Genomic DNA, 19,879 nt, shown 5'->3' with positions numbered 1-19,879 from the left:
AAATGAAATTAGTTTTCTATGCTTAATAATTATGTTTAATGGTCAAACAACTTTGTTAATTAAAATTTTAATGTGTATTCCTTGATTAAAAATTTTTGCGCACCACAAATGGAAGCATTTTATTTGAATAGGAAAAGTTATCTTGCCATTTTTTTGATAGTTTTGCGCAGAGGCGATATCGTAACCGATGAGGTTTATCCGAGGTGCGATTATTGCTAGTTGAAAACTATTCCCAATACCCCGCCCTGACGACGTGAAAAACCGTTGGCCGAGCCAATTTGTGAAGATTTCCCAGTGAAGTCTTTTATTCTAAATCAAAAGCTGTTATGTAGGAGGTTTATGTGACAGGTTTTGACTGTTAGATTTAAGTTTCGAAGCGCACCAATACCACATGCTTTGGTTTTTCGTCGAGTAATCGCAGCGAGCTCTAACACGTTTAAATAAAACCATTTTTTAATAAATTAAATAAAAAAATATCATAGAAAAAACCAAGGCTTTTATGATTTAGATTTATAAGTGTCGATTCAACGGACCTAAAAAATCTCGACCGACAAAAACTTGTTGGTCTATAATAAGGGTAAGTATATTAAACTTACCTCGGGTACGAAAGGTTCCGGATTGGATTACCACACAAACCTTTGTTATTTTTAAATTGATTTATTCCCATTTTTAAAAATTACATAGTTTATGTGATAAAATTTTATTGGGTTTATAATCTTTTTTTATTTAAATAACCAAAACCGCTGAAAATTAACTTTCAAAATTATTAAGTAAAAACAAATTGAATAATAAATTTATTGATACTGGAAAACTGTGAATTTTTTTAAATGTATGTCAAAAAAGTTGTGCTTATCTTGATTATGTTGTGGTTAAATTTAAAAAAAAAATTTTCAGCATTTTGATAAAAACTTATAAAAAAAAGCAAGATAAAATTTTACTTGACGACGTTAGGTATCGGATAAATAGTTGTTATACAATTTATTATTTTGGTGCTTTTATTAAACAAAAATGAAATTAGTTTTCTATGCTTAATAATTATGTTTAATGGTCAAACAAATTTGTTAATTAAAATTTTAATGTGTATTCCTTGATTAAAAATTTTTGCGCACCACAAATGGAAGCATTTTATTTGAATAGGAAAGGTTATCTTGCCATTTTTTGATAGCTTTGCGCAGAGGCGATATCGTAACCTATGAGGTTTATCCGAGGTGCAATTATTGCTAGTTGAAAACTATTCCCAATACCCCGCCCTGACGACGTGAAAAACCGTTGGCCGAGGCAATTTCTGAAGATTTCCCAGTGAAGTCTTTTATTCTAAATCAAAAGCCGTTATGTAGGAGGTTTATGTGACAGGTTTTGACTGATAGATTTAAGTTTCGAATCGCACCAATACCACATGCTTTGGTTTTTCGTCGAGTAATCGCAGCGAGCTCTAACACGTTTAAATAAAACCATTTTTTAATAAATTAAATAAAAAAATATCATAGAAAAAACCAAGGCTTTTATGATTTAGATTTATAAGTGTCGATTCAACGGACCTAAAAAATCTCGACCGACAAAAACTTGTTGGTCTATAATAAGGGTAAGTATATTAAACTTACCTCGGGTACGAAAGGTTCCGGATTGGATTACCACACAAACCTTTGTTATTTTTGAATTGATTTATCCCCATTTTTAAAAATTACATAGTTTATGTGATAAAATTTTATTGGGTTTATAATCTTTTTTTATTTAAATAACCAAAACCGCTGAAAATTAACTTTCAAAATTATTAAGTAAAAACAAATTGAATAATAAATTTATTGATACTGGAAAACTGTGAATTTTTTTAAATGTATGTCAAAAAAGTTGTGCTTATCTTGATTATGTTGTGGTTAAATTTAAAAAAAAAATTTTCAGCATTTTGATAAAAACTTATAAGAAAAAGCAAGATAAAATTTTACTTGACGACGTTAGGTATCGGATAAATAGTTGTTATACAATTTATTATTTTAGTGCTTTTATTAAACAAAAATGAAATTAGTTTTCTATGCTTAATAATTATGTTTAATGGTCAAACAAATTTGTTAATTAAAATTTTAATGTGTATTCCTTGATTAAAAATTTTTGCGCACCACAAATGGAAGCATTTTATTTGAATAGGAAAGGTTATCTTGCCATTTTTTGATAGATTTGCGCACAGGCGATATCGTAACCGATGAGGTTTATCCGAGGTGCGATTATTGCTAGTTGAAAACTATTCCCAATACCCCGCCCTGACGACGTGAAAAACCGTTGGCCGAGGCAATTTCTGAAGATTTCCCAGTGAAGTCTTTTATTCTAAATCAAAAGCTGTTATGTAGGAGGTTTATGTGACAGGTTTTGACTGATAGATTTAAGTTTCGAATCGCACCAATACCACATGCTTTGGTTTTTCGTCGAGTAATCGCAGCGAGCTCTAACACGTTTAAATAAAACCATTTTTTAATAAATTAAATAAAAAAATATCATAGAAAAAACCAAGGCTTTTATGATTTAGATTTATAAGTGTCGATTCAACGGACCTAAAAAATCTCGACCGACAAAAACTTGTTGGTCTATAATAAGGGTAAGTATATTAAACTTACCTCGGGTACGAAAGGTTCCGGATTGGATTACCACACAAACCTTTGTTATTTTTGAATTGATTTATTCCCATTTTTAAAAATTACATAGTTTATGTGATAAAATTTTATTGGGTTTATAATCTTTTTTTATTTAAATAACCAAAACCGCTGAAAATTAACTTTCAAAATTATTAAGTAAAAACAAATTGAATAATAAATTTATTGATACTGGAAAACTGTGAATTTTTTTAAATGTATGTCAAAAAAGTTGTGCTTATCTTGATTATGTTGTGGTTAAATTTAAAATAAAATTTTCAGCATTTTGATAAAAACTTATAAGAAAAAGCAAGATAAAATTTTACTTGACGACGTTAGGTATCGGATAAATAGTTGTTATACAATTTATTATTTTGGTGCTTTTATTAAACAAAAATGAAATTAGTTTTCTATGCTTAATAATTATGTTTAATGGTCAAACAAATTTGTTATTTAAAATTTTAATGTGTATTTCTTGATTAAAAATTTTTGCGCACCACAAATGGAAGCATTTTATTTGAATAGGAAAGGTTATCTTGCCATTTTTTGATAGCTTTGCGCAGAGGCGATATCGTAACCGATGAGGTTTATCCCAGGTGCGATTATTGCTAGTTGAAAAATATTCCCAATACCCCGCCCTGACGACGTGAAAAACCGTTGGCCGAGGCAATTTCTGAAGATTTCCCAGTGAAGTCTTTTATTCTAAATCAAAAGCTGTTATGTAGGAGGTTTATGTGACAGGTTTTGACTGTTAGATTTAAGTTTCGCAGCGCACCAATACCACATGCTTTGGTTTTTCGTCGAGTAATCGCAGCGAGCTCTAACACGTTTAAATAAAACCATTTTTTAATAAATTAAATAAAAAAATATCATAGAAAAAACCAAGGCTTTTATGATTTAGATTTATAAGTGTCGATTCAACGGACCTAAAAAATCTCGACCGACAAAAACTTGTTGGTCTATAATAAGGGTAAGTATATTAAACTTACCTCGGGTACGAAAGGTTCCGGATTGGATTACCACACAAACCTTTGTTATTTTTGAATTGATTTATTCCCATTTTTAAAAATTACATAGTTTATGTGATAAAATTTTATTGGGTTTATAATCTTTTTTTATTTAAATAACCAAAACCGCTGAAAATTAACTTTCAAAATTATTAAGTAGAAACAAATTGAATAATAAATTTATTGATACTGGAAAACTGTGAATTTTTTTAAATGTATGTCAAAAAAGTTGTGCTTATCTTGATTATGTTGTGGTTAAATTTAAAAAAAAAATTTTCAGCATTTTGATAAAAACTTATAAGAAAAAGCAAGATAAAATTTTACTTGACGACGTTAGGTATCGGATAAATAGTTGTTATACAATTTATTATTTTGGTGCTTTTATTAAACAAAAATGAAATTAGTTTTCTATGCTTAATAATTATGTTTAATGGTCAAACAACTTTGTTAATTAAAATTTTAATGTGTATTCCTTGATTAAAAATTTTTGCGCACCACAAATGGAAGCATTTTATTTGAATAGGAAAGGTTATCTTGCCATTTTTTTGATAGCTTTGCGCAGAGACGATATCGTAACCGATGAGGTTTATCCGAGGTGCGATTATTGCTAGTTGAAAACTATTCCCAATACCCCGCCCTGACGACGTGAAAAACCGTTGGCCGAGCCAATTTGTGAAAATTTCCCAGTGAAGTCTTTTATTCTAAATCAAAAGCTGTTATGTAGGAGGTTTATGTGACAGGTTTTGACTGTTAGATTTAAGTTTCGAAGCGCACCAATACCACATGCTTTGGTTTTTCGTCGAGTAATCGCAGCGAGCTCTAACACGTTTAAATAAAACCATTTTTTAATAAATTAAATAACAAAATATCATAGAAAAAACCAAGGCTTTTATGATTTAGATTTATAAGTGTCGATTCAACGGACCTAAAAAATCTCGACCGACAAAAACTTGTTGGTCTATAATAAGGGTAAGTATATTAAACTTACCTCGGGTACGAAAGGTTCCGGATTGGATTACCACACAAACCTTTGTTATTTTTGAATTGATTTATTCCCATTTTTAAAAATTACATAGTTTATGTGATAAAATTTTATTGGGTTTATAATCTTTTTTTATTTAAATAACCAAAACCGCTGAAAATTAACTTTCAAAATTATTAAGTAAAAACAAAGTGAATAATAAATTTATTGATACTGGAAAACTGTGAATTTTTTTAAATGTATGTCAAAAAAGTTGTGCTTATCTTGATTATGTTGTGGTTAAATTTAAAAAAAAAATTTTCAGCATTTTGATAAAAACTTATAAAAAAAAGCAAGATAAAATTTTACTTGACGACGTTAGGTATCGGATAAATAGTTGTTATACAATTTATTATTTTGGTGCTTTTATTAAACAAAAATGAAATTAGTTTTCTATGCTTAATAATTATGTTTAATGGTCAAACAAATTTGTTAATTAAAATTTTAATGTGTATTCCTTGATTAAAAATTTTTGCGCACCACAAAAGGAAGCATTTTATTTGAATAGGAAAGGTTATCTTGCCATTTTTTGATAGCTTTGCGCAGAGGCGATATCGTAACCTATGAGGTTTATCCGAGGTGCGATTATTGCTAGTTGAAAACTATTCCCAATACCCCGCCCTGACGACGTGAAAAACCGTTGGCCGAGGCAATTTCTGAAGATTTCCCAGTGAAGTCTTTTATTCTAAATCAAAAGCCGTTATGTAGGAGGTTTATGTGACAGGTTTTGACTGATAGATTTAAGTTTCGAATCGCACCAATACCACATGCTTTGGTTTTTCGTCGAGTAATCGCAGCGAGCTCTAACACGTTTAAATAAAACCATTTTTTAACAAATTAAATAAAAAAATATCATAGAAAAAACCAAGGCTTTTATGATTTAGATTTATAAGTGTCGATTCAACGGACCTAAAAAATCTCGACCGACAAAAACTTGTTGGTCTATAATAAGGGTAAGTATATTAAACTTACCTCGGGTACGAAAGGTTCCGGATTGGATTACCACACAAACCTTTGTTATTTTTGAATTGATTTATCCCCATTTTTTAAAATTACATAGTTTATGTGATAAAATTTTATTGGGTTTATAATCTTTTTTTATTTAAATAACCAAAACCGCTGAAAATTAACTTTCAAAATTATTAAGTAAAAACAAATTGAATAATAAATTTATTGATACTGGAAAACTGTGAATTTTTTTAAATGTATGTCAAAAAAGTTGTGCTTATCTTGATTATGTTGTGGTTAAATTTAAAAAAAAAATTTTCAGCATTTTGATAAAAACTTATAAGAAAAATCAAGATAAAATTTTACTTGACAACGTTAGGTATCGGATAAATAGTTGTTATACAATTTATTATTTTGGTGCTTTTATTAAACAAAAATGAAATTAGTTTTCTATGCTTAATAATTATGTTTAATGGTCAAACAAATTTGTTAATTAAAATTTTAATGTGTATTCCTTGATTAAAAATTTTTGCGCACCACAAATGGAAGCATTTTATTTGAATAGGAAAGGTTATCTTGCCATTTTTTGATAGCTTTGCGCACAGGCGATATCGTAACCGATGAGGTTTATCCGAGGTGCGATTATTGCTAGTTGAAAACTATTCCCAATACCCCGCCCTGACGACGTGAAAAACCGTTGGCCGAGGCAATTTCTGAAAATTTCCCAGTGAAGTCTTTTATTCTAAATCAAAAGCTGTTATGTAGGAGGTTTATGTGACAGGTTTTGACTGATAGATTTAAGTTTCGAATCGCACCAATACCACATGCTTTGGTTTTTCGTCGAGTAATCGCAGCGAGCTCTAACACGTTTAAATAAAACCATTTTTTAATAAATTAAATAAAAAAATATCATAGAAAAAACCAAGGCTTTTATGATTTAGATTTATAAGTGTCGATTCAACGGACCTAAAAAATCTCGACCGACAAAAACTTGTTGGTCTATAATAAGGGTAAGTATATTAAACTTACCTCGGGTACGAAAGGTTCCGGATTGGATTACCACACAAACCTTTGTTATTTTTGAATTGATTTATTCCCATTTTTAAAAATTACATAGTTTATGTGATAAAATTTTATTGGGTTTATAATCTTTTTTTATTTAAATAACCAAAACCGCTGAAACTTAACTTTCAAAATTATTAAGTAAAAACAAATTGAATAATAAATTTATTGATACTGGAAAACTGTGAATTTTTTTAAATGTATGTCAAAAAAGTTGTGCTTATCTTGATTATGTTGTGGTTAAATTTAAAAAAAAAATTTTCAGCATTTTGATAAAAACTTATAAGAAAAAGCAAGATAAAATTTTACTTGACGACGTTAGGTATCGGATAAATAGTTGTTATACAATTTATTATTTTGGTGCTTTTATTAAACAAAAAAGAAATTAGTTTTCTATGCTTAATAATTATGTTTAATGGTCAAACAACTTTGTTAATTAAAATTTTAATGTGTATTCCTTGATTAAAAATTTTTGCGCACCACAAATGGAAGCATTTTATTTGAATAGGAAAGGTTATCTTGCCATTTTTTTGGTAGCTTTGCGCAGAGGCGATATCGTAACTGATGAGGTTTATCCGAGGTGCGATTATTGCTAGTTGAAAACTATTCCCAATACCCCGCCCTGACGACGTGAAAAACCGTTGGCCGAGGCAATTTCTGAAGATTTCCCAGTGAAGTCTTTTATTCTAAATCAAAAGCTGTTATGTAGGAGGTTTATGTGACAGGTTTTGACTGTTAGATTTAAGTTTCGAAGCGCACCAATACCACATGCTTTGGTTTTTCGTCGAGTAATCGCAGCGAGCTCTAACACGTTTAAATAAAACCATTTTTTAATAAATTAAATAAAAAAATATCATAGAAAAAACCAAGGCTTTTATGATTTAGATTTATAAGTGTCGATTCAACGGACCTAAAATATCTCGACCGACAAAAACTTGTTGGTCTATAATAAGGGTAAGTATATTAAACTTACCTCGGGTACGAAAGGTTCCGGATTGGATTACCACACAAACCTTTGTTATTTTTGAATTGATTTATTCCCATTTTTAAAAATTACATAGTTTATGTGATAAAATTTTATTGGGTTTATAATCTTTTTTTATTTAAATAACCAAAACCGCTGAAAATTAACTTTCAAAATTATTAAGTAAAAACAAGTTGAATAATAAATTTATTGATACTGGAAAACTGTGAATTTTTTTAAATGTATGTCAAAAAATTTGTGCTTATCTTGATTATGTTGTGGTTAAATTTAAAAAAAAAATTTTCAGCATTTTGATAAAAACTTATAAGAAAAAGCAAGATAAAATTGTACTTGACGACGTTAGGTATCGGATAAATAGTTGTTATACAATTTATTATTTTGGTGCTTTTATTAAACAAAAATGAAATTAGTTTTCTATGCTTAATAATTATGTTTAATGGTCAAACAAATTTGTTAATTAAAATTTTAATGTGTATTTCTTGATTAAAAATTTTTGCGCACCACAAATGGAAGCATTTTATTTGAATAGGAAAGGTTATCTTGCCATTTTTTGATAGCTTTGCGCAGAGGCGATATCGTAACCGATGAGGTTTATCCGAGGTGCGATTATTGCTAGTTGAAAACTATTCCCATTACCCCGCCCTGACGACGTGAAAAACCGTTGGCCGAGGCAATTTCTGAAGATTTCCCAGTGAAGTCTTTTATTCTAAATCAAAAGCTGTTATGTAGGAAGTTTATGTGACAGGTTTTGACTGATAGATTTAAGTTTCGAAGCGCACCAATACCACATGCTTTGGTTTTTCGTCGAGTAATCGCAGCGAGCTCTAACACGTTTAAATAAAACCATTTTTTAATAAATTAAATAAAAAAATATCATAGAAAAAACCAAGGCTATTATGATTTAGATTTATAAGTGTCGATTCAACGGACTTAAAAAATCTCGACCGACAAAAACTTGTTGGTCTATAATAAGGGTAAGTATATTAAACTTACCTCGGGTACGAAAGGTTCCGGATTGGATTACCACACAAACCTTTGTTATTTTTGAATTGATTTATTCCCATTTTTAAAAATTACATAGTTTATGTGATAAAATTTTATTGGGTTTATAATCTTTTTTTATTTAAATAACCAAAACCGCTGAAAATTAACTTTCAAAATTATTAAGTAAAAACAAATTGAATAATAAATTTATTGATACTGGAAAACTGTGAATTTTTTTAAATGAATGTCAAAAAAGTTGTGCTTATCTTGATTATGTTGTGGTTAAATTTAAAAAAAAAATTTTCAGCATTTTGATAAAAACTTATAAGAAAAAGCAAGATAAAATTTTACTTGACGACGTTAGGTATCGGATAAATAGTTGTTATACAATTTATTATTTTGGTGCTTTTATTAAACAAAAATGAAATTAGTTTTCTATGCTTAATAATTATGTTTAATGGTCAAACAACTTTGTTAATTAAAATTTTAATGTGTATTCCTTGATTAAAAATTTTTGCGCACCACAAATGGAAGCATTTTATTTGAATAGGAAAGGTTATCTTGCCATTTTTTTGGTAGCTTTGCGCAGAGGCGATATCGTAACCGATGAGGTTTATCCGAGGTGCGATTATTGCTAGTTGAAAACTATTCCCGATACCCCGCCCTGACGACGTGAAAAACCGTTGGCCGAGGCAATTTCTGAAGATTTCCCAGTGAAGTCTTTTATTCTAAATTAAAAGCTGTTATGTAGGAGGTTTATGTGACAGGTTTTGACTGTTAGATTTAAGTTTCGAAGCGCACCAATACCACATGCTTTGGTTTTTCGTCGAGTAATCGCAGCGAGCTCTAACACGTTTAAATAAAACCATTTTTTAATAAATTAAATAAAAAAATATCATAGAAAAAACCAAGGCTTTTATGATTTAGATTTATAAGTGTCGATTCAACGGACCTAAAAAATCTCGACCGACAAAAACTTGTTGGTCTATAATAAGGGTAAGTATATTAAACTTACCTCGGGTACGAAAGGTTCCGGATTGGATTACCACACAAACCTTTGTTATTTTTGAATTGATTTATTCCCATTTTTAAAAATTACATAGTTTATGTGATAAAATTTTATTGGGTTTATAATCTTTTTTTATTTAAATAACCAAAACCGCTGAAAATTAACTTTCAAAATTATTAAGTAAAAACAAATTGAATAATAAATTTATTGATACTGGAAAACTGTGAATTTTTTTAAATGTATGTCAAAAAAGTTGTGCTTATCTTGATTATGTTGTGGTTAAATTTAAAAAAAAAATTTTCAGCATTTTGATAAAAACTTATAAGAAAAAGCAAGATAAAATTTTACTTGACGACGTTAGGTATCGGATAAATAGTTGTTATACAATTTATTATTTTGGTGCTTTTATTAAACAAAAAAGAAATTAGTTTTCTATGCTTAATAATTATGTTTAATGGTCAAACAAATTTGTTAATTAAAATTTTAATGTGTATTCCTTGATTAAAAATTTTTGCGCACCACAAATGGAAGCATTTTATTTGAATAGGAAAGGTTATCTTGCCATTTTTTTGATAGCTTTGCGCAGAGGCGATATCGTAACCGATGAGGTTTATCCGAGGTGCGATTATTGCTAGTTGAAAACTATTCCGAATACCCCGCCCTGACGACGTGAAAAACCGTTGGCCGAGGCAATTTCTGAAGATTTCCCAGTGAAGTCTTTTATTCTAAATCAAAAGCTGTTATGTAGGAGGTTTATGTGACAGGTTTTGACTGATAGATTTAAGTTTCGAATCGCACCAATACCACATGCTTTGGTTTTTCGTCGAGTAATCGCAGCGAGCTCTAACACGTTTAAATAAAACCATTTTTTAATAAATTAAATAAAAAAATATCATAGAAAAAACCAAGGCTTTTATGATTTAGATTTATAAGTGTCGATTCAACGGACCTAAAAAATCTCGACCGACAAAAACTTGTTGGTCTATAATAAGGGTAAGTATATTAAACTTACCTCGGGTACGAAAGGTTCCGGATTGAATTACCACACAAACCTTTGTTATTTTTGAATTGATTTATTCCCATTTTTAAAACTTACATAGTTTATGTGATAAAATTTTATTGGGTTTATAATCTTTTTTTATTTAAATAACCAAAACCGCTGAAAATTAACTTTCAAAATTATTAAGTAAAAACAAATTGAATAATAAATTGATTGATACTGGAAAACTGTGAATTTTTTTAAATGTATGTCAAAAAAGTTGTGCTTATCTTGATTATGTTGTGGTTAAATTTAAAAAAAAAATTTTCAGCATTTTGATAAAAACTTATAAGAAAAAGCAAGATAAAATTTTACTTGACGACGTTAGGTATCGGATAAATAGTTGTTATACAATTTATTATTTTGGTGCTTTTATTAAACAAAAATGAAATTAGTTTTCTATGCTTAATAATTATGTTTAATGGTCAAACAAATTTGTTAATTAAAATTTTAATGTGTATTCCTTGATTAAAAATTTTTGCGCACCACAAATGGAAGCATTTTATTTGAATAGGAAAGGTTATCTTGCCATTTTTTGATAGCTTTGCGCAGAGGCGATATCGTAACCGATGAGGTTTATCCGAGGTGCGATTATTGCTAGTTGAAAACTATTCCCAATACCCCGCCCTGACGACGTGAAAAACCGTTGGCCGAGGCAATTTCTGAAGATTTCCCAGTGAAGTCTTTTATTCTAAATTAAAAGCTGTTATGTAGGAGGTTTATGTGACAGGTTTTGACTGTTAGATTTAAGTTTCGAAGCGCACCAATACCACATGCTTTGGTTTTTCGTCGAGTAATCGCAGCGAGCTCTAACACGTTTAAATAAAACCATTTTTTAATAAATTAAATAAAAAAATATCATAGAAAAAACCAAGGCTTTTATGATTTAGATTTATAAGTGTCGATTCAACGGACCTAAAAAATCTCGACCGACAAAAACTTGTTGGTCTATAATAAGGGTAAGTATATTAAACTTACCTCGGGTACGAAAGGTTCCGGATTGGATTACCACACAAACCTTTGTTATTTTTGAATTGATTTATTCCCATTTTTAAAAATTACATAGTTTATGTGATAAAATTTTATTGGGTTTATAATCTTTTTTTATTTAAATAACCAAAACCGCTGAAAATTAACTTTCAAAATTATTAAGTAAAAACAAATTGAATAATAAATTTATTGATACTGGAAAACTGTGAATTTTTTTAAATGTATGTCAAAAAAGTTGTGCTTATCTTGATTATGTTGTGGTTAAATTTAAAAAAAAAATTTTCAGCATTTTGATAAAAACTTATAAGAAAAAGCAAGATAAAATTTTACTTGACGACGTTAGGTATCGGATAAATAGTTGTTATACAATTTATTATTTTGGTGCTTTTATTAAACAAAAAAGAAATTAGTTTTCTATGCTTAATAATTATGTTTAATGGTCAAACAAATTTGTTAATTAAAATTTTAATGTGTATTCCTTGATTAAAAATTTTTGCGCACCACAAATGGAAGCATTTTATTTGAATAGGAAAGGTTATCTTGCCATTTTTTTGATAGCTTTGCGCAGAGGCGATATCGTAACCGATGAGGTTTATCCGAGGTGCGATTATTGCTAGTTGAAAACTATTCCGAATACCCCGCCCTGACGACGTGAAAAACCGTTGGCCGAGGCAATTTCTGAAGATTTCCCAGTGAAGTCTTTTATTCTAAATCAAAAGCTGTTATGTAGGAGGTTTATGTGACAGGTTTTGACTGATAGATTTAAGTTTCGAATCGCACCAATACCACATGCTTTGGTTTTTCGTCGAGTAATCGCAGCGAGCTCTAACACGTTTAAATAAAACCATTTTTTAATAAATTAAATAAAAAAATATCATAGAAAAAACCAAGGCTTTTATGATTTAGATTTATAAGTGTCGATTCAACGGACCTAAAAAATCTCGACCGACAAAAACTTGTTGGTCTATAATAAGGGTAAGTATATTAAACTTACCTCGGGTACGAAAGGTTCCGGATTGAATTACCACACAAACCTTTGTTATTTTTGAATTGATTTATTCCCATTTTTAAAAATTACATAGTTTATGTGATAAAATTTTATTGGGTTTATAATCTTTTTTTATTTAAATAACCAAAACCGCTGAAAATTAACTTTCAAAATTATTAAGTAAAAACAAATTTAATAATAAATTGATTGATACTGGAAAACTGTGAATTTTTTTAAATGTATGTCAAAAAAGTTGTGCTTATCTTGATTATGTTGTGGTTAAATTTAAAAAAAAAATTTTCAGCATTTTGATAAAAACTTATAAGAAAAAGCAAGATAAAATTTTACTTGACGACGTTAGGTATCGGATAAATAGTTGTTATACAATTTATTATTTTGGTGCTTTTATTAAACAAAAATGAAATTAGTTTTCTATGCTTAATAATTATGTTTAATGGTCAAACAAATTTGTTAATTAAAATTTTAATGTGTATTCCTTGATTAAAAATTTTTGTGCACCACAAATGGAAGCATTTTATTTGAATAGGAAAGGTTATCTTGCCATTTTTTGATAGCTTTGCGCAGAGGCGATATCGTAACCGATGAGGTTTATCCGAGGTGCGATTATTGCTAGTTGAAAACTATTCCCAATACCCCGCCCTGACGACGTGAAAAACCGTTGGCCGAGGGAATTTCTGAAGATTTTCCAGTGAAGTCTTTTATTCTAAATCAAAAGCTGTTATGTAGGAGGTTTATGTGACAGGTTTTGACTGATAGATTTAAGTTTCGAATCGCACCAATACCACATGCTTTGGTTTTTCGTCGAGTAATCGCAGCGAGCTCTAACACGTTTAAATAAAACCATTTTTTAATAAATTAAATAAAAAAATATCATAGAAAAAACCAAGGCTTTTATGATTTAGATTTATAAGTGTCGATTCAACGGACCTAAAAAATCTCGACCGACAAAAACTTGTTGGTCTATAATAAGGGTAAGTATATTAAACTTACCTCGGGTACGAAAGGTTCCGGATTGAATTACCACACAAACCTTTGTTATTTTTGAATTGATTTATTCCCATTTTTAAAACTTACATAGTTTATGTGATAAAATTTTATTGGGTTTATAATCTTTTTTTATTTAAATAACCAAAACCGCTGAAAATTAACTTTCAAAATTATTAAGTAAAAACAAATTGAATAATAAATTGATTGATACTGGAAAACTGTGAATTTTTTTAAATGTATGTCAAAAAAGTTGTGCTTATCTTGATTATGTTGTGGTTAAATTTAAAAAAAAAATTTTCAGCATTTTGATAAAAACTTATAAGAAAAAGCAAGATAAAATTTTACTTGACGACGTTAGGTATCGGATAAATAGTTGTTATACAATTTATTATTTTGGTGCTTTTATTAAACAAAAATGAAATTAGTTTTCTATGCTTAATAATTATGTTTAATGGTCAAACAAATTTGTTAATTAAAATTTTAATGTGTATTCCTTGATTAAAAATTTTTGCGCACCACAAATGGAAGCATTTTATTTGAATAGGAAAGGTTATCTTGCCATTTTTTGATAGCTTTGCGCAGAGGCGATATCGTAACCGATGAGGTTTATCCGAGGTGCGATTATTGCTAGTTGAAAACTATTCCCAATACCCCGCCCTGACGACGTGAAAAACCGTTGGCCGAGGCAATTTCTGAAGATTTCCCAGTGAAGTCTTTTATTCTAAATCAAAAGCTGTTATGTAGGAGGTTTATGTGATAGGTTTTGACTGATAGATTTAAGTTTCGAATCGCACCAATACCACATGCTTTGGTTTTTCGTCGAGTAATCGCAGCGAGCTCTAACACGTTTAAATAAAACCATTTTTTAATAAATTAAATAAAAAAATATCATAGAAAAAACCAAGGCTTTTATGATTTAGATTTATAAGTGTCGATTCAACGGACCTAAAAAATCTCGACCGACAAAAACTTGTTGGTCTATAATAAGGGTAAGTATATTAAACTTACCTCGGGTACGAAAGGTTCCGGATTGAATTACCACACAAACCTTTGTTATTTTTGAATTGGTTTATTCCCATTTTTAAAAATTACATAGTTTATGTGATAAAATTTTATTGGGTTTATAATCTTTTTTTATTTAAATAACCAAAACCGCTGAAAATTAACTTTCAAAATTATTAAGTAAAAACAAATTGAATAATAAATTGATTGATACTGGAAAACTGTGAATTTTTTTAAATGTATGTCAAAAAAGTTGTGCTTATCTTGATTATGTTGTGGTTAAATTTAAAATAAAATTTTCAGCATTTTGATAAAAACTTATAAGAAAAAGCAAGATAAAATTTTACTTGACGACGTTAGGTATCGGATAAATAGTTGTTATACAATTTATTATTTTGGTGCTTTTATTAAACAAAAATGAAATTAGTTTTCTATGCTTAATAATTATGTTTAATGGTCAAACAAATTTGTTAATTAAAATTTTAATGTGTATTCCTTGATTAAAAATTTTTGCGCACCACAAATGGAAGCATTTTATTTGAATAAGAAAGGTTATCTTGCCATTTTTTTGATAGCTTTGCGCAGAGGCGATATCGTAACCGATGAGGTTTATCCGAGGTGCGATTATTGCTAGTTGAAAACTATTCCCAATACCCCGCCCTGACGACGTGAAAAACCGTTGGCCGAGGCAATTTCTGAAGATTTCCCAGTGAAGTCTTTTATACTAAATCAAAAGCTGTTATGTAGGAGGTTTATGTGACAGGTTTTGACTGATAGATATAAGTTTCGAAACGCACCAATACCACATGCTTTGGTTTTTCGTCGAGTAATCGCAGCGAGCTCTAACACGTTTAAATAAAACCATTTTTTAATAAATTAAATAAAAAAATATCATAGAAAAAACCAAGGCTTTTATGATTTAGATTTATAAGTGTCGATTCAACGGACCTAAAAAATCTCGACCGACAAAAACTTGTTGGTCTATAATAAGGGTAAGTATATTAAACTTACCTCGGGTACGAAAGGTTCCGGATTGGATTACCACACAAACCTTTGTTATTTTTGAATTGATTTATCCCCATTTTTAAAAATTACATAGTTTATGTGATAAAATTTTATTGGGTTTATAATCTTTTTTTATTTAAATAACCAAAACCGCTGAAAATTAACTTTCAAAATTATTAAGTAAAAACAAATTGAATAATAAATTTATTGATACTGGAAAACTGTGAATTTTTTTAAATGTATGTCAAAAAAGTTGTGCTTATCTTGATTATTTTGTGGTTAAATTTAAAATAAAATTTTCAGCATTTTGATAAAAACTTATAAGAAAAAGCAAGATAAAATTTTACTTGACGACGTTAGGTATTGGATAAATAGTTGTTATACAATTTATTATTTTGGTGCTTTTATTAAACAAAAATGAAATTAGTTTTCTATGCTTAATAATTATGTTTAATGGTCAAACAAATTTGTTAATTAAAATTTTAATGTGTATTCCTTGATTAAAAATTTTTGCGCACCACAAATGGAAGCATTTTATTTGAATAGGAAAGGTTATCTTGCCATTTTTTGATAGCTTTGCGCAGAGGCGATATCGTAACCGATGAAGTTTATCCGAGGTGCGATTATTGCTAGTTGAAAACTATTCCCAATACCCCGCCCTGACGACGTGAAAAACCGTTGGCCGAGGCAATTTCTGAAGATTTCCCAGTGAAGTCTTTTATTCTAAATCAAAAGCTGTTATGTAGGAAGTTTATGTGACAGGTTTTGACTGATAGATTTAAGTTTCGAAGCGCACCAATACCACATGCTTTGGTTTTTCGTCGAGTAATCGCAGCGAGCTCTAACACGTTTAAATAAAACCATTTTTTAATAAATTAAATAAAAAAATATCATAGAAAAAACCAAGGCTATTATAATTTAGATTTATAAGTGTCGATTCAACGGACCTAAAAAATCTCGACCGACAAAAACTTGTTGGTCTATAATAAGGGTAAGTATATTAAACTTATCTCGGGTACGAAAGGTTCCGGATTGGATTACCACACAAACCTTTGTTATTTTTGAATTGATTTATTCCCATTTTTAAAAATTACATAGTTTATGTGATAAAATTTTATTGGGTTTATAATCTTTTTTTATTTAAATAACCAAAACCGCTGAAAATTAACTTTCAAAATTATTAAGTAAAAACAAATTGAATAATAAATTTATTGATACTGGAAAACTGTGAATTTTTTTAAATGTATGTCAAAAAAGTTGTGCTTATCTTGATTATGTTGTGGTTAAATTTAAAAAAAAAATTTTCAGCATTTTGATAAAAACTTATAAGAAAAAGCAAGATAAAATTTTACTTGACGACGTTAGGTATCGGATAAATAGTTGTTATACAATTTATTATTTTGGTGCTTTTATTAAACAAAAATGAAATTAGTTTTCTATGCTTAATAATTATGTTTAATGGTCAAACAACTTTGTTAATTAAAATTTTAATGTGTATTCCTTGATTAAAAATTTTTGCGCACCACAAATGGAAGCATTTTATTTGAATAGGAAAGGTTATCTTGCCATTTTTTTGGTAGCTTTGCGCAGAGGCGATATCGTAACCGATGAGGTTTATCCGAGGTGCGATTATTGCTAGTTGAAAACTATTCCCAATACCCCGCCCTGACGACGTGAAAAACCGTTGGCCGAGGCAATTTCTGAAAATTTCCCAGTGAAGTCTTTTATTCTAAATCAAAAGCTGTTATGTAGGAGGTTTATGTGACAGGTTTTGACTGTTAGATTTAAGTTTCGAAGCGCACCAATACCACATGCTTTGGTTTTTCGTCGAGTAATCGCAGCGAGCTCTAACACGTTTAAATAAAACCATTTTTTAATAAATTAAATAAAAAAATATCATAGAAAAAACCAAGGCTTTTACGATTTAGATTTATAAGTGTCGATTCAACGGACCTAAAAAATCTCGACCGACAAAAACTTGTTGGTCTATAATAAGGGTTAGTATATTAAACTTACCTCGGGTCTGAAAAGTTCCGGAATTAATTACCACACAAACCTTTGTTATTTTTAAATCGATTTATTCCCATTGTTAAAAATTACATAGTTTATGTAATAAAAATGTATTATGTTCATAATGTAGTTTTATTTAATTAACTAAAACCACTGAAAATTAACTTTCAAAATTATTAAGTAAAAACAAATTGAACAATGAATTTATTGATACTGGAAAACTGTGAATTTTGTAAAATGTATGTCAAAAAAGTTGTGCTTATCTTGATTATGTTGTGGTTGAATTTAAAAAAAAAATTTCCAGCATTTTGATAAAAACTTATAAGAAACAGCAAGATAAAATTTTATTTGACGACGTGAGGTATCGGATAAATAGTTGTTATACAATTTATTATTTTGGTGCTTTTATTAAACAAAAATGAAATCAGTTTTCTATGCTTAATAATTATGTTTAATGGTCAAACAAATTTGTTAATTAAAATTTTAATGTGTATTCCTTGATTAAAAATTTTTGTGCACCACAAATGGAAGCATTTTATATGAATAGGAAAAGTTATCTTGCCATTTTTTGATAGCTTTGCGCGCAGGCGATAACGTAACTGATGAGGTTTGTCCGAGGTGCGATTATTGCTAGTTGAAAACTATTCCCAATACCCCGCCCTGACGACGTGAAAAACCGTTAGCCGAGGCAATTTCTGAAGATTTCCTTGTAAAGTCTTTTAATCTTTAATCAAAACCTTTTATATAAGAGGTTTATGTAACAGGTTTTGATTAATAGATTTAAGGTTCGAAACGCACCAATACCACATGTTTTGGTTTTTTGTCGAGTAATTGCGGCGGGCTCTCTAACACGTTCAAATAAAATCATTTTTTAATAAATTAAATAAAAAATATCATAGAAAAAACCAAGGCTTTTACGATTTAGATTTATAAGTGTCGATTCAACGGACCTAAAAAATCTCGACCGACAAAAACTTGTTGGTCTATAATAAGGGTAAGTATATTACACTTACCTCGGGTACGAAAGGTTCCGGATTGGATTACCACACAAACCTTTGTTATTTTTGAATTGATTTATTCCCATTTTTAAAAATTACATAGTTTATGTGATAAAATTTTATTGGGTTTATAATCTTTTTTTATTTAAATAACCAAAACCACTGAAAATTAACTTTCAAAATTATTAAGTAAAAACAAATTGAATAATAAATTTATTGATACTGGAAAACTGTGAATTTTTTTAAATGTATGTCAAAAAAGTTGTGCTTATCTTGATTATGTTGTGGTTAAATTAAAAAAAAAAATTTCCAGCATTTTGATAAAAACTTATAAGAAACAGCAAGATTAAATTTTACTTGACGACGTTAGGTATCATATAAATAGTTGTTGTACAATTTATTATTTTGGTGCTTTTATTAAACAAAAATGAAATTAGTTTTCTATGCTTAATAATTATGTTTAATGGTCAAACAAATTTGTTAATAAAAACTTTAATGTGTATTCCTTGATTAAAAATTTTTGCGCACCACAAATGGAAGCATTTTATTTGAATAGGAAAAGTTATCTTGCCATTTTTTGATAGCTTTGCGCACAGGCGATATCGTAAACGATGAGGTTTATCCGAGGTGCGATTATTGCTAGTTGAAAACTATTCCCAATACCCCGCCCTGACGACGTGAAAAACCGTTGGCCGAATCAATTTCTGAAGGTTTCCCTATGAAGTTTTATATTCTAAATCAAAGCTGTCATGTAAGAGGTTTATGTGACAGGTTTTGACTGATAGATTTAAGGTTTGAAACGCACCAATACCACATGCTTTGGTTTTTTGTCGAGTAATTGCGGCGAGCTCTCTAACACGTTCAAATAAAATCATTTTTTAATAAATTAAATAAAAAATATCATAGAAAAAACCAAGGCTTTTACGATTTAGATTTATAAGTGTCGATTCAACGGACCTAAAAAATCTCGACCGACAAAAACTTGTTGGTCTATAATAAGGGTAAGTATATTAAACTTACCTCGGGTACGAAAGGTTCCGGATTGGATTACCACACAAACCTTTGTTATTTTTGAATTGATTTATTCCCATTTTTAAAAATTACATAGTTTATGTGATAAAATTTAATTGGGTTTATAATCTTTTTTTATTTAAATAACCAAAACCGCTGAAAATTAACTTTCAAAATTATTAAGTAAAAAC

At 29.1% G+C, this 19,879-nt stretch overlaps 20 non-coding genes across 20 annotated transcripts; all 20 read left to right on the top strand.

Moving 5' to 3' along the window:
- Positions 1-158: 158 nt before the first annotated feature.
- LOC145761884 (U4 spliceosomal RNA) lies at positions 159-299 on the top strand. The gene has a single exon (XR_014287539.1). It is a non-coding gene; the product is annotated as a U4 spliceosomal RNA (small nuclear RNA).
- An 864-nt stretch (positions 300-1,163) lies between these two features.
- LOC145761800 (U4 spliceosomal RNA) lies at positions 1,164-1,304 on the top strand. Its single transcript, XR_014287461.1, has one exon. It is a non-coding gene; the product is annotated as a U4 spliceosomal RNA (small nuclear RNA).
- An 864-nt stretch (positions 1,305-2,168) lies between these two features.
- On the top strand, positions 2,169-2,309 carry LOC145761801 (U4 spliceosomal RNA). Its single transcript, XR_014287462.1, has one exon. It is a non-coding gene; the product is annotated as a U4 spliceosomal RNA (small nuclear RNA).
- Positions 2,310-3,172: 863 nt separating this feature from the next.
- Positions 3,173-3,313, top strand: LOC145761857 (U4 spliceosomal RNA). The gene has a single exon (XR_014287514.1). It is a non-coding gene; the product is annotated as a U4 spliceosomal RNA (small nuclear RNA).
- An 865-nt stretch (positions 3,314-4,178) lies between these two features.
- On the top strand, positions 4,179-4,319 carry LOC145761881 (U4 spliceosomal RNA). The gene has a single exon (XR_014287536.1). It is a non-coding gene; the product is annotated as a U4 spliceosomal RNA (small nuclear RNA).
- An 864-nt stretch (positions 4,320-5,183) lies between these two features.
- On the top strand, positions 5,184-5,324 carry LOC145761641 (U4 spliceosomal RNA). Its single transcript, XR_014287311.1, has one exon. It is a non-coding gene; the product is annotated as a U4 spliceosomal RNA (small nuclear RNA).
- An 864-nt stretch (positions 5,325-6,188) lies between these two features.
- LOC145761724 (U4 spliceosomal RNA) lies at positions 6,189-6,329 on the top strand. Its single transcript, XR_014287390.1, has one exon. It is a non-coding gene; the product is annotated as a U4 spliceosomal RNA (small nuclear RNA).
- Positions 6,330-7,194: 865 nt separating this feature from the next.
- LOC145761775 (U4 spliceosomal RNA) lies at positions 7,195-7,335 on the top strand. The gene has a single exon (XR_014287438.1). It is a non-coding gene; the product is annotated as a U4 spliceosomal RNA (small nuclear RNA).
- Positions 7,336-8,199: 864 nt separating this feature from the next.
- Positions 8,200-8,340, top strand: LOC145761772 (U4 spliceosomal RNA). The gene has a single exon (XR_014287435.1). It is a non-coding gene; the product is annotated as a U4 spliceosomal RNA (small nuclear RNA).
- Positions 8,341-9,205: 865 nt separating this feature from the next.
- On the top strand, positions 9,206-9,346 carry LOC145761725 (U4 spliceosomal RNA). The gene has a single exon (XR_014287391.1). It is a non-coding gene; the product is annotated as a U4 spliceosomal RNA (small nuclear RNA).
- An 865-nt stretch (positions 9,347-10,211) lies between these two features.
- Positions 10,212-10,352, top strand: LOC145761768 (U4 spliceosomal RNA). Its single transcript, XR_014287431.1, has one exon. It is a non-coding gene; the product is annotated as a U4 spliceosomal RNA (small nuclear RNA).
- An 864-nt stretch (positions 10,353-11,216) lies between these two features.
- Positions 11,217-11,357, top strand: LOC145761690 (U4 spliceosomal RNA). Its single transcript, XR_014287357.1, has one exon. It is a non-coding gene; the product is annotated as a U4 spliceosomal RNA (small nuclear RNA).
- An 865-nt stretch (positions 11,358-12,222) lies between these two features.
- Positions 12,223-12,363, top strand: LOC145761766 (U4 spliceosomal RNA). The gene has a single exon (XR_014287429.1). It is a non-coding gene; the product is annotated as a U4 spliceosomal RNA (small nuclear RNA).
- Positions 12,364-13,227: 864 nt separating this feature from the next.
- On the top strand, positions 13,228-13,368 carry LOC145761790 (U4 spliceosomal RNA). Its single transcript, XR_014287452.1, has one exon. It is a non-coding gene; the product is annotated as a U4 spliceosomal RNA (small nuclear RNA).
- An 864-nt stretch (positions 13,369-14,232) lies between these two features.
- LOC145761689 (U4 spliceosomal RNA) lies at positions 14,233-14,373 on the top strand. Its single transcript, XR_014287356.1, has one exon. It is a non-coding gene; the product is annotated as a U4 spliceosomal RNA (small nuclear RNA).
- An 864-nt stretch (positions 14,374-15,237) lies between these two features.
- On the top strand, positions 15,238-15,378 carry LOC145761688 (U4 spliceosomal RNA). The gene has a single exon (XR_014287355.1). It is a non-coding gene; the product is annotated as a U4 spliceosomal RNA (small nuclear RNA).
- Positions 15,379-16,241: 863 nt separating this feature from the next.
- LOC145761802 (U4 spliceosomal RNA) lies at positions 16,242-16,382 on the top strand. The gene has a single exon (XR_014287463.1). It is a non-coding gene; the product is annotated as a U4 spliceosomal RNA (small nuclear RNA).
- An 865-nt stretch (positions 16,383-17,247) lies between these two features.
- On the top strand, positions 17,248-17,388 carry LOC145761637 (U4 spliceosomal RNA). The gene has a single exon (XR_014287307.1). It is a non-coding gene; the product is annotated as a U4 spliceosomal RNA (small nuclear RNA).
- Positions 17,389-18,252: 864 nt separating this feature from the next.
- On the top strand, positions 18,253-18,393 carry LOC145761924 (U4 spliceosomal RNA). Its single transcript, XR_014287578.1, has one exon. It is a non-coding gene; the product is annotated as a U4 spliceosomal RNA (small nuclear RNA).
- An 866-nt stretch (positions 18,394-19,259) lies between these two features.
- LOC145761940 (U4 spliceosomal RNA) lies at positions 19,260-19,401 on the top strand. The gene has a single exon (XR_014287593.1). It is a non-coding gene; the product is annotated as a U4 spliceosomal RNA (small nuclear RNA).
- Positions 19,402-19,879: the final 478 nt, after the last annotated feature.

Source organism: Corella eumyota, chromosome 7 (genome assembly GCF_963082875.1).
Source record: "Corella eumyota chromosome 7, kaCorEumy4.1, whole genome shotgun sequence".
NCBI classification, from domain to species: domain Eukaryota; kingdom Metazoa; phylum Chordata; class Ascidiacea; order Phlebobranchia; family Corellidae; genus Corella; species Corella eumyota.
Note: the sequence above shows the minus strand (reverse complement) of the source record. Positions and strands in the feature narration are given on the sequence as shown.